Raw genomic sequence first — 14105 nt, 5'->3', positions numbered from 1 at the left:
CTATGGAACAAAGATCCTTCTGCCTCATTCTCCCTCTCCGTGCCACTTCTACCCTTGGAGGCAAATTCACACGTGAAATATTACTTGGTTTTCTGTGTTGCCAAAAAAACCCCTCCAAATCCTTAACAGTTGTCTGTTTATCATGTCTTCTACCAGGATTCATACCTCTCTTGCTTTCTACAGAAATAAATTCCTGTCATCTACTTTATTCGATGAAAAAAATACTCAGTGAGTGTTTGCTGTGGGCCTGTGCTTTGCATTAGATGCTGCAGATAACACAGTTGGATACTATGTGATGTCCTTGGCCGCAAAAAGTTTACGTTATTCTGGGTGGGTGATGTAGCCAAAAATAATAACGTAAATACAGGGGGTACAGAATCGTACAGAAGTAAAGCCCAGCCTAAGTTTAGGAATAAAGGGAGTGATCGTTGAGATAATCAAGAAAGTCATTTCTGAACTGATGTTCAAAGAATGAGTCCACATGACTCAGATAAGAGGTAGTGTGGATGCATTTAAGGGCCAATGGAGTTTGTGGTGGAGAGAGTTCCAGATCAAGGAGTTGGCATGCTTGGAGGCCTGGAATTGAGAGGACATGGTCTATTCAAGGAATTGAAAGAATTAGTGGTGGAGTAGAGGAGGTGGAGGGGAAGAAGGGATAAGACAAGACACAGGCTGAAGAGAATAAGTGTCAGATCATAAAGGACCTTGTGTGCAATGTAAAAGAATTCGGATTGTATCACACAAGTGTGTGTGTGTGTGGGGGGGGGGGGGGGCTTTGTAAGATTCTATGCACTGGAGTGAAATAATCAGACTGTATTTTAGGATCTTCTGGTAGCAGCATGAAAAATGACCCACTGGAGTGGGTCATAGCTGAGGCAGGAACACTTGGAAGGAGGAGATAATGGTAATTCACGTGGACTAAAATAGTGCCCTGAGCTAGCGCAGAGGCTGTGGTGTGGAAAGAGCACAGCAGGTGTGAGAGGCAGCCAAAGGTTCAGCTGGAATGGGTAAATATTGGGTCTGCTGGATCGGGAAAGGGAGTCCAAACATTCCAGTATAAGCTAGACACAGCTCAATGCCTTATGGTTAGGCGTGTCCTTAGCATTCAACCAGTGCTTTTCTTACTCTGAAAATTTGTTGATGCAGGCAGATATACTTGAAGCTTCTAGTCTGTCCTGACGTTTTTGCGTCAGTCTTGGTACAGTCACCAAAGGTTTATTGAGAGCTTAGTAGGTAGAGGGATAGTGTCGGAATGATTGAGGTCCCTTTCTCACCAAGGTAATAGCTTTCTGGGAGATACTGACAAGTAGGTCTGCAGTAGTGTAGGATAAGAGCTACGTATGAAGCATTTCTGGAACTTTAGACAGACACTGACGTGTGTGAGGAAGAAAGCCTGGCCTCAGCTACTTCAGGTACCTGCCGCTTACTGTCAAGCACGTCTCCCAGAACTTGAATTTCATTGGGTTGCCTCCTCCAACCCCATCTCTCCCCTCTAACTATGCACCTTTGGTTTTGCTTCTTACCTGTTTATCTGTTTATTCCCTCTATCCTAAAATACACTTCTTGTTTCTGCTTCGTCAAAACTGGCTTATTGTGGCCCATCAAAGTCCTTCTCTCCAAGTTTCTTATATTTAAAACTAGAGGGGCGCCTGGGTGGCTCAGTCGGTTGAGCTCCTGACTTCGGCTCAGGTCATGATCTCACAGTTTGTGAGTTCGAGCCCTGCGTCGGGCTCTGTGCTCTCAGTTCAGAGCCTGGAGCCTGCTTCGGATTCTGTGTCTCCCTCTCTCTGTTCCTCCCCCACTCACGCTCTGTCTCTGTCTCTCAAAAAAAAAAAAAAAAAAAAAAAAAAAAGGAATAAAAGTTAAAAAAATTTAAAAAATACTGTAAACAGAGTCTAATAGTCTCATCTAAATATATTCACATTGAGAATATCAAAGACCTATGCTTTGCTGCCCTTGGGCCCTCTGCCCACTTCTGGTCTAATTATAAGACTGGGTTAAATAAAAGCCCATTATGGCCACATGGTTCAGAATTTGGCCACAAAAAGACTGGGCAACGTGCAGTAGGGGGAGGTATGTGTGTAGCAGGCTTCTTCAGGGTCAGCCTGTTCAATATAGAACACACAGAATTGCAGTAGGGCAGTGGGGCATCCATATAAAGTGCATGCGTGTGGTGGGTGGGGAGTATGTGGAGGAGAGGAGGCTGGCAGAAGGAAAAAATGTCTCAGAGCAGATGATAGTTAGGTTGATTCGTCAACAAAAAAAAAGGATTGAGGAGGGTGAAGAAAGGAAGCATCCTTGTGCATGGTCATTTCAATTGCAAAGGCATGAAGCAAGGCACCTTCAAGGAACAGTGACGTCAAAGCAACTGATTGTTCCCCAGTACAGTCAGCTAAGGAAATGGAAACATTTGACCGCAGCCATGTTTTTCAAACAGGACTCCTTGACTCTCAGGGAAGTGGTTCAGTTGCGTGGGAGACACAGACAGCAACAAGCTTTCACTTCCTTTTCTTCATTTTCAAGTGAAGAGGAAATAAAAAAGAGACAGCGATTTTCTTTTTGTTTTTTAGTTTTGAAATGTTTGTTTTTGAGAGAGAGAGAGAGAGAGAGAGAGAGAGAGAGAGGGACAGACAGACTGCAAGCATGGGAAGGGCAGTGAGAGAGGGAGACACAGAATCTGAAGCAGGCTCCAGGTTCTGAGCCGTCAGCACAGAGCCCGACATGAGGCTCAAACTCACAAACTGAGAGATTGCGACCTGAGCTGAAGTTGGACACTTAACGGACTGAGCCACCCAGGTGCCTCATCATTTCCTTTTTTGTCTTTAGTGTCCTAGGGCTGCCATAACAAAGCACCACAAAGTGGGCCGCTTAAGACGACAGAAATGTATTCTCCCAGTTCTCAAGGTGAAGAGTCAAGATGTTGGCAAAGTTGACTGTAAGGGGAAAGCGGTCCATGCTTCTGTCCTAGCTTCTGGTGGCTGCCGGCAATGCTTGGAATTCTGTAGACTGCAGCTGAATCACTCAATCTCTGCCTCTGTCTTCACAGAGTCTTCTTATAAGGACTGAGATTAAGGACTTAAATCTGAGATTTAAGGCCCACTCTAATCCAGGAGGATGGCAACTTACCTTGATTACACAGGCAAGAACCCTATTTTCAAATAAGGTTTCATTCACAAGGGATGGGCGGTGGGACTTCAACAGATCTTTTGGGGGGCCACAAATCAATCTATGACAAGCGGTGCTTCTTCGATGAGACTCTATGGCTCTCCAGAGAGTGATTCAGTTGTTGCAGTGGATTCACAGAGACTGCCAAGTTGTAACCTTTCCTTTGTTTTTAAGTGAAAGGAAAATAGAAGAGATATAGTAGCGTGCATTGTATGTATGTGTGTATGTATGTATGTATGCATCACCATTGAATTCTTGTTGATTTCCTTTGACCTCCAGACATTTTTTTTATTTTAATGGCCTCAAAAGAATTAAAGTAGCAAGTTGGCCTGATGATGTGCCTTCTATAGACTCCCCTATTTTAGTTTTTATTTTTATTTATTTAATTTTTTAATGTTTATTTTTGAGAGAGAGAGAGAGAGAGAGAGAGAGAGACGGAGTGTGAGCGGGGGAGGGGCAGAGAGAAAGAGGGAGACACAGAATCTGAAGCACGTTCCGGGCTCCGAGCTGTCAGCACAGGGCCCGGCGTGGGGCTCGAACTCACGAACTGTGAGATCATGATCTGAGCCAAAGTCAGACGCTTTACCGACTGAGCCGCCCAGGCGCCTCATAGGCTCCCCTGTTTTAGTGAAAACGGCTATAGCAGCTAGGTCATTGACATGAGAGGCATGAATGAAACCATGAGAACAACATAAGCACTGTGTCAAGTGGAAGCAGAGCAGTTGTGAGCATAGAATGTAGAGGAATGCTTCAGAAGCCCATTGCCTTAGAGCTTCCAGCCCTCTGACGTAACTGCTGACAGCAAGAGGGCAAATGGAAGACAAACCACAGCAGTGTCGAGCTCTACACAGGGGGGTAGCTCACGTCCAAAAATGTTCTCCAATTCAAACAAAAGCACTCCAAGAAACATAAGCTGGATAAGCATAGTCACAGAAGTCATGGACCTCATGAGCAGTTTCTACAAAATACTCTCTTAGCCTGGAATAAAGGGATTAGGAGGGACGTCCAGGGCCTAGTCCCATCTGAATTTCCAGGAAGCTTACACCATCTGAGCAGCAGCTCTGTGGCATTAAGGGTTTTCCCTCTGAGGGCTGCTCACAGAGCAAGTCGGAGCATAAATACCAAGTTCAATGACAGTAATCCTTGTTGACATGCAAAGTGTGCCCGTCTTACATCTGGCACTCAGGAACACAACATAAATTCTCCTATCTCTGAAGGGGATTAATCTGCATTTCTAGTTCATAAAGATGTTTTAGTCGATATTTTGGCTCTCAGAGAAGAGTTTGCCTCAAAAACGGAAGCGAACAACAATCTGTTAGAAAATGTCTCCCCAAAGTGGATGAGATAATGACATTTTATTTCTAAACATAGCTTTCTATAGAATGTTCTCATAATAGCCATCCAGCTACAGGCTCTTATTGAACAATACTCAGTCCCATCAATAACATGCTGATAATTTTATAGGAGGGTACATGAGCTTAATTCTGGAAAGGCAAAAAGGAGTTAGGGGAAGTCCCTCATATCCAGCTCCCTGTGTGACATTCTCACCTGGATGTATAACAGCTTTCTCAGGCTTAACATCTGTAACACTTAAAAACTTCCTACAAAATGGCTCCTTTTGTAATTCTGCAAACTCATTCTTCCATTTTCTCAGGCCATAAATCTTGGAGTCATCCTTAAACTCCTCTCTTTCTATTGGACGTGTGTATAATTCATCAAATCTTTTCAGCTTTCTACTTTTTGTTTCTTTTTGTTTTTGGAGTGTCAGCAGACTCCAGTAGTAACCACCCTGTTCTAAGGCCCCATTTTCCTCACCTAAACTCTTGAAAACCTTCTCACGAATTTCCCTGCTTCTATATATGCCCTGTGCAGTCTTTCTGGCACCCTGAAGCCAGAGACTTGTTATTTTTTTTTTAATATATATTTTTAAATGTTTATTTGAGAGACAGAGTGAACTGGGGAGGGGCAGAGAGCGAGGAGGGCAGAGGATCCAAAATGGGCTCTGGGCTGACAGCAGGGAGCCCGATGCAGGACTCGAACTCATGAACTGGGAGATCATGACCTGAGCCTAAGTCAGACACTTAAGTGACTGAACCACCCAGGCATCCCTGAAGCCAGAGAGTCATTATACGACATAGGTCAGGTCATGGCGCTCCTGTGCTCAAAACTGTCCACTGACATTCTATCTCACCCAAAGTAAATTCCAAATTCTTATTGTGGCCTATGGGGTCTAGTGGAATTCTCTATTGCCCTTGCCCTTCCAAGACCTTTCTGATCCCAACATCCTCTGCTCCCCCCCTTGCCTGTTCTGCCCCATTCACTTCTACTCCTTGTTATCAAGCTGTTTTATAAATACTCCAAGCATGTGCTTCTGTCAAGTCTTTTTTGTATTCTCGCTGTTGGGGCTCCTTTTTCCAGGTCTACACATGCCTGACTCCCTCACCTCCTTAGATCTCTGTGCAAATGTCTCATCTGAGGCCTTCAGTGCATAACTTCAATGTAACTTCAATACCTTACCTTCTCTTTATATTTTATTTTCCCTCACCCTATTTTATGTTTCTTCTTAGCATTTATTATCACCTTACATTATATATGTGTCCTTTTTGTCTGATTATTTCCTGTCTACTCTCAAGAATGTAAGCTCTATGTTATCAGGAACTTGATTTCGTTTGTTGCTGTAGGTCATTCATTAGTGACTAAAATAGTACTTGGCACGTAGTAGAAACTCATGTTTCTCAAAAAAAAAAAAAATGAATAAGTCACTTATTGGTTAAATAAATAAATATATAAAAGGTAATTTCATACATAGGCTAAAATTTACTGTTTTCCCCTCTAGTTTAGTGCATCTAAAGGTGTAAAGACAGAGGTGTAAACAGAGACATCTAAAGGTGTAAAGAAGTCTAAAAGGGCTAGGCTAACATGAGAATATTATCATGGTTACTGTGGTATTCATCAGAAAATAGCTATGAATCTATGAGCACAGTTCCTATTTGTTTTAGAAGTGAATAGCCTAAAATACAACCTTAAGGATAAACCATCGACTTACTTGTACAAGGCAAATAAAAATTTATGAGAAGTTTGTGAAAAATTTAATTTATGAAAATTTTAATGTATAAAAAATTTAATTTATGATGCTTTTATTTGAGTATTTTTGCAACTCATAGATGTTTACCAAGTGGGAATGAAAGGCACGAGAGGTTCACGTTTGAGGCTACACATGCAAAAGGCAAAACAAATCCTTGCCTTCAGAAGATCTCACCTTGTTGAGGTGACAAAATATAAAACACATGAAGGAACTGAGAAACACCTTATCAGAATAACATAATGAAAACATAATGAGAAATTAAACCAATACATTCTAAGGAGTTGTCAAAGAAAGAGGTTATCAGGTATATCAGATGCATTTTGAGTCCCTCATGACAGAGTAGTATGTGACAATAAACACAGAATAGGAAGGGAAAACAATGGATACGTTCATTCAAGAAGCGTTTATTGAGCACTTAGTAATACCAGTCATATGTATATTGGACATTTAAAAAATTACAGTCTGTCTCCCCAGTCTATGTTCACCTAAATCAGTGATTTCATAGCAATGGGAAACGTTCAGTGGTTGGCGTTTGATCAAAGAGTTATGGGGGGACAACAGAAGGGAAATCGCCTCTGCCTGGGAAGGAGCAAGACCAGGCAAAATTGTCACTGCAGCTGAGACTTACAGGATGAATAGAAGCTGCCAAGGCACACACACTGTGTGAGTGACAGTGTGTGTATGTGCGTTTGTGTGTGCGTTTGTGTGCACTCCAAGAAAAAGGACAGCAAGTCCTTAGGTGAGGAGGTGAGAAGGAACTATTATGTGGCGAAGCTATGGACAGCTTGATGCTGCTAAAACAAAACCCTACAGAGATCAGGAAAAAGAAAAAAAGTCTCAGGCCAGATTAAGAAAGGCTTTGTTAATATTGCTGGAGAGCTTATGTAGTATGTATATACATACATATATATGTATATGGTTCCCATATACATATGTCCTCCCAGACAGAGGATATGCTTAATTTTTCTTTTTTTTTTCTTTTTTCTTCCCTTCCGCTGTCTCTTTCTTATCATTTGAACCATTCTTAACTGTACAATTTAGTGTCATTAAATATATTAACAATGTTTTGTAACTATCACCACCAGCTATTTCCAGAACATTTTTATCATCCCAAGCAGAAAGTCTGTACCCATAAAATGGTTAGTCCTCCTCCTCCCAGGCCTTATTTTTAGAAATTGAAGTGATATTTAGACTATAAATTGGAATAAGAGAGGTAAATTAGAATAATATTGCAAATCTGATTTGAGTTGTTATGTTTTTAAGTTGTATTTTTAAACTATTTGAGGAAAAATCATGTTAGCTAGTTCATTAACTTTTTTTTATTTTTTATTAAGTTTTTAAAATATTTGTTTATATTTTAGAGAGAGACAGAGCATAAGCAGGGGAGAGGCAGAGAGAGAAGGAGACACAGAATCTGAAGCAGACTCCAGGCTCTGAGCTATTAATACAGAGCCCAACCTGGGGCTCAAACTCTTGAACCCATGAGATCATGACCAGAGCCAATGTCAGGCACTTAACCAACTGAGCCACCCAGGCACCCATTTAATTTTTTTTAATGTTTATTTATTTTTGAAAGAGAGAGAGAGTGTGAGTGGGGAGGGGCAGAGAGAGGGAGACACAGAATCTGAATCAGGCTCCAGGCTCTGAGCTGTCAGTACAGAGCCCAATGTGGGGCTCAAACCCAGGAGCTGCAAGATCATGACCTGAGCCAGATGCTTAACTGACAGAGCCACCCATGTGCCCCATTAGCAAATTCATTTTGATGTCAATTTATATTCAATAAGATTTGGGAAAAGTGCCATTTTTAAGCTCATATGGGTGGAGAGTCCTATTTAAAAGCTTGTTTTAATGTGAACTCCTATTCTTCTACTTCTTTTCTCCTAGAGAACTGTTAGTCTTTAAAATGAACTAGGCTAGGGGCACCTGGGTGGCTCAGTCAATTAAGCATCCCACTTCCACTCAGGTCATGATCTCACAGTTCGTGAGTTCGAGCCCCACCTGCGCTCTGTGCTGACAACTTGGAGCCTGGAGTCTGCTTTGGATTCTGTGTCTCTTTTCTGCCTCTCTCTCACTCACACTCTGTCTCTCTTTCAAAAATAAATAAACATTAAGGTTTTTTTAATAAAATAAAATAAACTAGGCTAGTTTAGTGAAAAGCATTTTTATAAGTTTTTGAAAAGAAACATATTCAATCTTGTAATTAAGAAACTGAATTTCTGCTAGGTTTTATTTGATGCAAATTCATGTTTACAATTGGTTTTAATTAAAAACTCAGTTATCCATTCTTGTTTTAAGAGTATACCAGTTATACTCTTAAGCTAGTTTGGTTGAAAATTCATATTCATAAGCTGAATTAATGAAAACTCATATTTTCTGAATTTTCTGGTAAAAATTTTAGAATTTTCTTTGTTTAGAAAAACTAGTTTTCAAACCATTTTTGATTAAAATATATGTCCACAAACTATATGTATTAGGATGTATATATCCAATCACATTTGATGAAGCTTTATTTCAAAGGTATATCTAAAATATTTGGTGATTAAGCAGATATAAGTGAGACAGGACAGAAAGAAATTAACTTAGCATTCTAAGTCAAATAATCATACCTATTAAAATCCATTCTTAGTGTCATAAATGATACATAGTAATATTACAATGAAAATTTCGATTGGGATATTCTTTATGACTTCCATGATTTGTCATTCTTTCCTGACTTATCTTCTGTTATCTTATTCACAGATTTTACCTTTCTGTTGGTTCTTGGACAGTTCTTAAGTTTCAATCCTTATTTTTCCTCTTATTTTTCCTCTATTCTCTTTCCAGCAGTGGCAAGAGTTCACGCTGATGGTTTTGGGTATAGAGTAAAACCTTGGTTTGCAAGTATAATTTGTTCTGGAAACATGCTTGTAATTCAAAGCACTTGTATATCAAAGTGAATTTCCCCATAAAAAATAATGAAAGTGATTGCAGTACTGAACTATAGTACAAAATAATTAAAAAATATAAAATACAAAGAAAACTAAACAAATGAACCCACACTTACCTTTGAAAACCTTCGTGGCTGAGATTTTCTCTGAGGGAGACAAGAGAGAGGAGGGTTATTGTGTAGGACGACTTTCACTATCATAACGGAATCACTGTTACCAATGGCTCAATAAAATCTTTTTCTGTATGGGCGCCCTTACATAGGCTTGTACAAATGTTGACTACAGTATTAATAAACTCTTGTCATATACTGTATTTAATGTAACTGGTAATAAGGCAGCAAAGGAAAGGATCTATATGCAGGCAGCCTGACCTAGAATGAAGCAAAATATTCTTAAGCTTACTTTTGCATAGAAAAGCAAAAGACTGGCTACAGGTGCTTTGCAGTGACAAAAAAAAAAAAAAAATGCTGTGGGCACCTTCCAAAGTTCTGAAAAATCACTGATTTCTGCCAAACACCATGGCCTGAGACTGAGCATCTGAGCATGGGAGATGATCGCCCACAATCCAGTGTGTGTGTGTGTGTGTGTGTGTGTGTGACAGAGACAGAGACAGAGAGAGACAAAGATTGAAAGAGAGAGAGAGAGAAAGAAAGAGAAGAATCACTGGCTCAAAGTGGCTCAGTTGTGATCATGTGATGTTGGGTGTCATGAGCTAGTACTACTCATATTGTAAGACATTGCTCGTTTATCAAGCTAAAATGTATTAGAAGTGTTTGCTTATCTTATGGAGCACTTTGCAGAACAAGGTACTTTGCAATCCAAGGTTTTACTGCGTATCTAAGGTCGCCTTGTATTTAACAAGCTAACATCTCCTTAATGTCCAACTTTGTATTTTTAACTGTCTGTTGAACATCATCAGAGCATCTGTGAATGACTCTGAGAATCTCTGCAAGCAATGTGTTAAAATTCTCTCTAGTTATCTTCCAAAGCCCTCCTTCTGAGTTCTCTTTTCCATCACTACGCCCAGTAGTGGGCATAGTCCATGTGGTCCCCAATAAGTATTAAGTCCAAAGAGCTTCTGTGATGTCTTTCATATGCATTCCCTCTTTTACTTCCCTACCAAATTTCTGTACGCCATGGTCTCAGTATTCATGAATAGGGCTCTACCTTCTTACTTTTCTCTATTTCCTTAATTTGTCCCACAAAATCTATTTTATTCACTGTGGCTAGAGTGATCTTTGTAAAGTATGACTGACTAGTACAGAAATTTTTTCATGCGACTCTTCAGGTATGACAACCAATGCATCAAACTGGATTCGCATCTTATTTCGACAACTAGCTCTTCCTTTTGCACTCCACATTGATGAAATGGCATCCCCAATCGAACATGTATAGCTACATATTTGTTTTGCTCCTTGCTGTATATCCTCACTTCCTAGAATAGTATTTATCATCTAATTCTGCTACACGAGTAGGTTTGAATGAATGTATGAATGAACGAATGACATCATCTTCCATCTCTAATCAATCAAGCTTTATATATTTTATTCCCCAAAGGTTTCTACTTTTTCCCTTTCTATGCTTTCTGCCACTAATATGCTCAGTTGTCTTTATTTCTTGCTGGGGGTATGTGTCAGTAGCCTTCTTACTGATGACTGTTTTATCTTATGAGTAGATAAAACCATGCCATTTTTCTGTTTAGAACTCATCAATGGCCCCTTGGGATGCAGCCCTAGACGTTTAGTCTTGAATCAAAACTCTCCATGATCCAGCATACGGGTAGTTCTGCAGTATTATATTTTCCCACTCCCTGCCTCATTTTCATATTATACCTTATTAAAATTGTAGCCTTCTTCTTGTCCATTCCTCCCAACCATCTCAGTTTGTCCAAGACTGAGGGGGTTCCCAGGACACAGAATTTTCAGTGATAAAATTGGGAAAGTCCGGGGAAAACCAGGACCACCCTAAAACACGCTGGGCAGTTTCTAGCTTCTGTATCTTTAGGCCATAAGTCACCTCTCCCTGGAATTCTATTTCTTCCCCTCTTAGTCTAAGTCTCACTGATCCTTTAAAATTATGTCTGGCAGCACTCCATTAGGCCCCCTTCATTAACCTTGGGCCAGGGTAACCAGGCAATGACTTCCCCAAACTCAAGAATTATCATGTTTATCTTTAAATTCCTAGAAACTTTTGAAATGCTCAATTTTAAAAAGAAATTAATAAATATGTACTGAATAAGTAAATTATTTTCCAGCAGAGTAAATCCTAAAAGCTACAATTTGACTTTCAAGACCTCCATGGATAAGCTCTATTCTAACAATTAATTCATTTCAATTAGACTCAAAGTAATTATTCAGTTTAAACAAGATTTATTGCATATCTACAATTTTCAAGGCTTAATTCTTGTCTGTATTACTTTCTATTATTTAATCCCAATTGAATAATTTTTTTTCAAAGGTGCCACATTTCTTTTTTTTTTTTTTTACCTTTTGTTATAACATCATCCTCAAAATATACTTATCTGTATCTTTACCTCTCCAAATTCATCATATTTGCTGAGGTTTAGATTAACTGCAATTGCTTCCATGAAAACTGATTAGTCTTGATTACCAGTCCAGAGCAATTTGTGTAATCATGTACTGTACCTTGCTTGGGCTTTTTTTACATTCCTTGATACTTTTTGAGTTGTGCCATATTATTTGTAATTTTGGCTTTTCTTCCTTACTAGGTTAGAAATGCTTATCTCTGTATCTGCTTCATTATCTAATTCGATGCCTTGTACATTCAATGACCAAAACATTAATTTTTGTTTTAAGATTATAATGTAAGAATGGCTTGGGGGGAGGAGCCAAGATGGCGGAACAGCATGGAAGTTTTTTGTATGTCTTGCATCCATGAAATACAGCCAGACCAACACTAAACCATCTTACACACCTAGAAAACTGATGAGAGGATTAACACAACAATATACACAACCTGAACCACAGAATTCAGCAGGTATGTGGCGCAGAGGGGTGAACTTGGGGATAGAGAAGCCGGCGGCAGGCAGGGACCTGCTTTTGCCGGCAGAGAGAGGACAGAGACTGGAAGGGGCGGGGGAGAACATGGGAAAAGCACCCCCCCCCAAAAGCAGCTGCAGAGAAAGTGGAAAATTGGAAACAGCCGCAGGGACTAAACTAAAAAGGGAGAAAGGAGAAAGGAGAGGGTTTAAATTCCACTGAGACTGTAAACAAGGGGAGCGCAAAGGCTGCAACTCCGCAGCTCGATACCTGGTGGTGCTCTCGTGGGAAGGCGAATCTCCAGGAACAGAGTGGGGTCCGGGAGGTTCTCGGGCCACACGGGGAACAGCGGTTCCATTGCTGGAAGGACATTTGGTGGAGACTGTTGAAGCCACCTGGTCCCAGCAGACCCCAGAAAACTGCCACCTTTGCTGGTGCTGGGGCAAGGTCGTTAAGGGGTGAATCCTGGTGCCAGATGTGTGTTGTGATTTTCCATAATCTCTGAAAAGCTGCTGCTACACTATCTCGCGAACTTTTTCTGGGGCGGGTTGACATCTGGCCGCAGTCTCGGGGCACCGATAGCAACAGGGTCCAGCAAGCATTCCTGGTTGCAGCCAACATTTGGCCATTGCTCGGTGAGACCCTCCCACAGAGGGGCGGAACAGATCAAAGCCACAGTCCTTTGGAAGTAAGGGGCTGGGGAAAACAGCCGCATCTGAGACAAAACTCAGGAGAGAGGTACTGCCTGGGGCTTGGTCATGGACAGTGAAAAAGCAGGAAGTGGACGAAAGCTGAAGATAGAGGACAGGTGTGTGATTGCTGATCGGAGAGAATGGTTCCCATACTAGAGACTGGGTAGCTGGGTGACACCATTTTCACCACTCCCACGCGTACACAGAGTGTATGAACCTACAGGCTCTGCAACAATCCACCCCGGTAGGCTACCAGCGCCATCTAGTGGAGAACAGAGCTGTTACACTGAGCCCCTCCCAACTGGGCCAACCTCTCTCTTTAAGAACCCAAGTCTCACCGCCTACTTAGTTTATGGAATATAAAGCGCTACATAGTCTGACTTCTAGGGGAAAACTAATCTCAGTCCTATGTCAATCTGTTAGCAGGTCCATCTATTAAATTTTCTTTCTTTTTTTAAATTTTATTCTCTTTTACACTCTTCTTTTTCTTGAATACAGAAAGAGAAAAAAATTCATTTTTATTTTCAATTTTTATTAAAAATATTTTTCTTTATTTTTTACTATATTTTTTACTTTTGTGTAAATTTTTTCAATTTCTATCTTACTTCCATTATTCTATTTTAGTCTACTTCAGTGTATTCACCTTTTCAAATTTTTAAACGATTTCCTTGTTTTCTCTTTTTCTTTTTTCTCTTTTATGTTTCTTTTTCTTGAATGCAGAAAGTGAAAAACTTTATTTTTACTTTCAACTTCTATTAAAAATATGTTTCTTTCATTTTTTTTTACTATGGTTTTTGCTTTTCAATTAGCAATAATCGTGCCTCAGATAAACCTCATTGGCTATGATACTGCCACTGCGCAAAGCTTACAGTTTTTGCTTTGATGTAACTTTTTTCAAATTCTATTTTACTCCCATCATTTTATTTTAGACTACTACAGTGTATTCACTTTTTCAAATTTTCAAACAATTTCTTTTTTTCCTCTTTTTTCTCTTTTTCGTTTCTTTTCTTTTCCTTGAATACAAAAAGAGAAAAAATTCATTTTTATTTTTAATTTTGATTAAAAATATTTTCTTTAATTGTTTTCCTACTATAGTCTTTACTTTTGTGTAATTTTTTTTCGAATTCTATTTAACTCCCATCATCTTTTCGTCTACTTCAGTGTATTCATTTTTTCAGATTCTCAAACGATTTCCTTTTTTTTCCCCATTTTTTTTCTCTCATCTGTCAAACCACTT

General features: G+C 39.9%; 1 pseudogene; it reads right to left on the bottom strand.

The window, feature by feature from the left end:
* Positions 1 to 13625: 13625 nt before the first annotated feature.
* On the bottom strand, positions 13626 to 13734 carry LOC125924036 (uncharacterized; annotated as a pseudogene).
* Between the last annotated feature and the right edge of the window lie 371 nt (positions 13735 to 14105).

The sequence above is a fragment of the Panthera uncia genome, chromosome B1 (genome assembly GCF_023721935.1).
Source record: "Panthera uncia isolate 11264 chromosome B1, Puncia_PCG_1.0, whole genome shotgun sequence".
NCBI lineage: Eukaryota > Metazoa > Chordata > Mammalia > Carnivora > Felidae > Panthera > Panthera uncia.
Note: the sequence above shows the minus strand (reverse complement) of the source record. Positions and strands in the feature narration are given on the sequence as shown.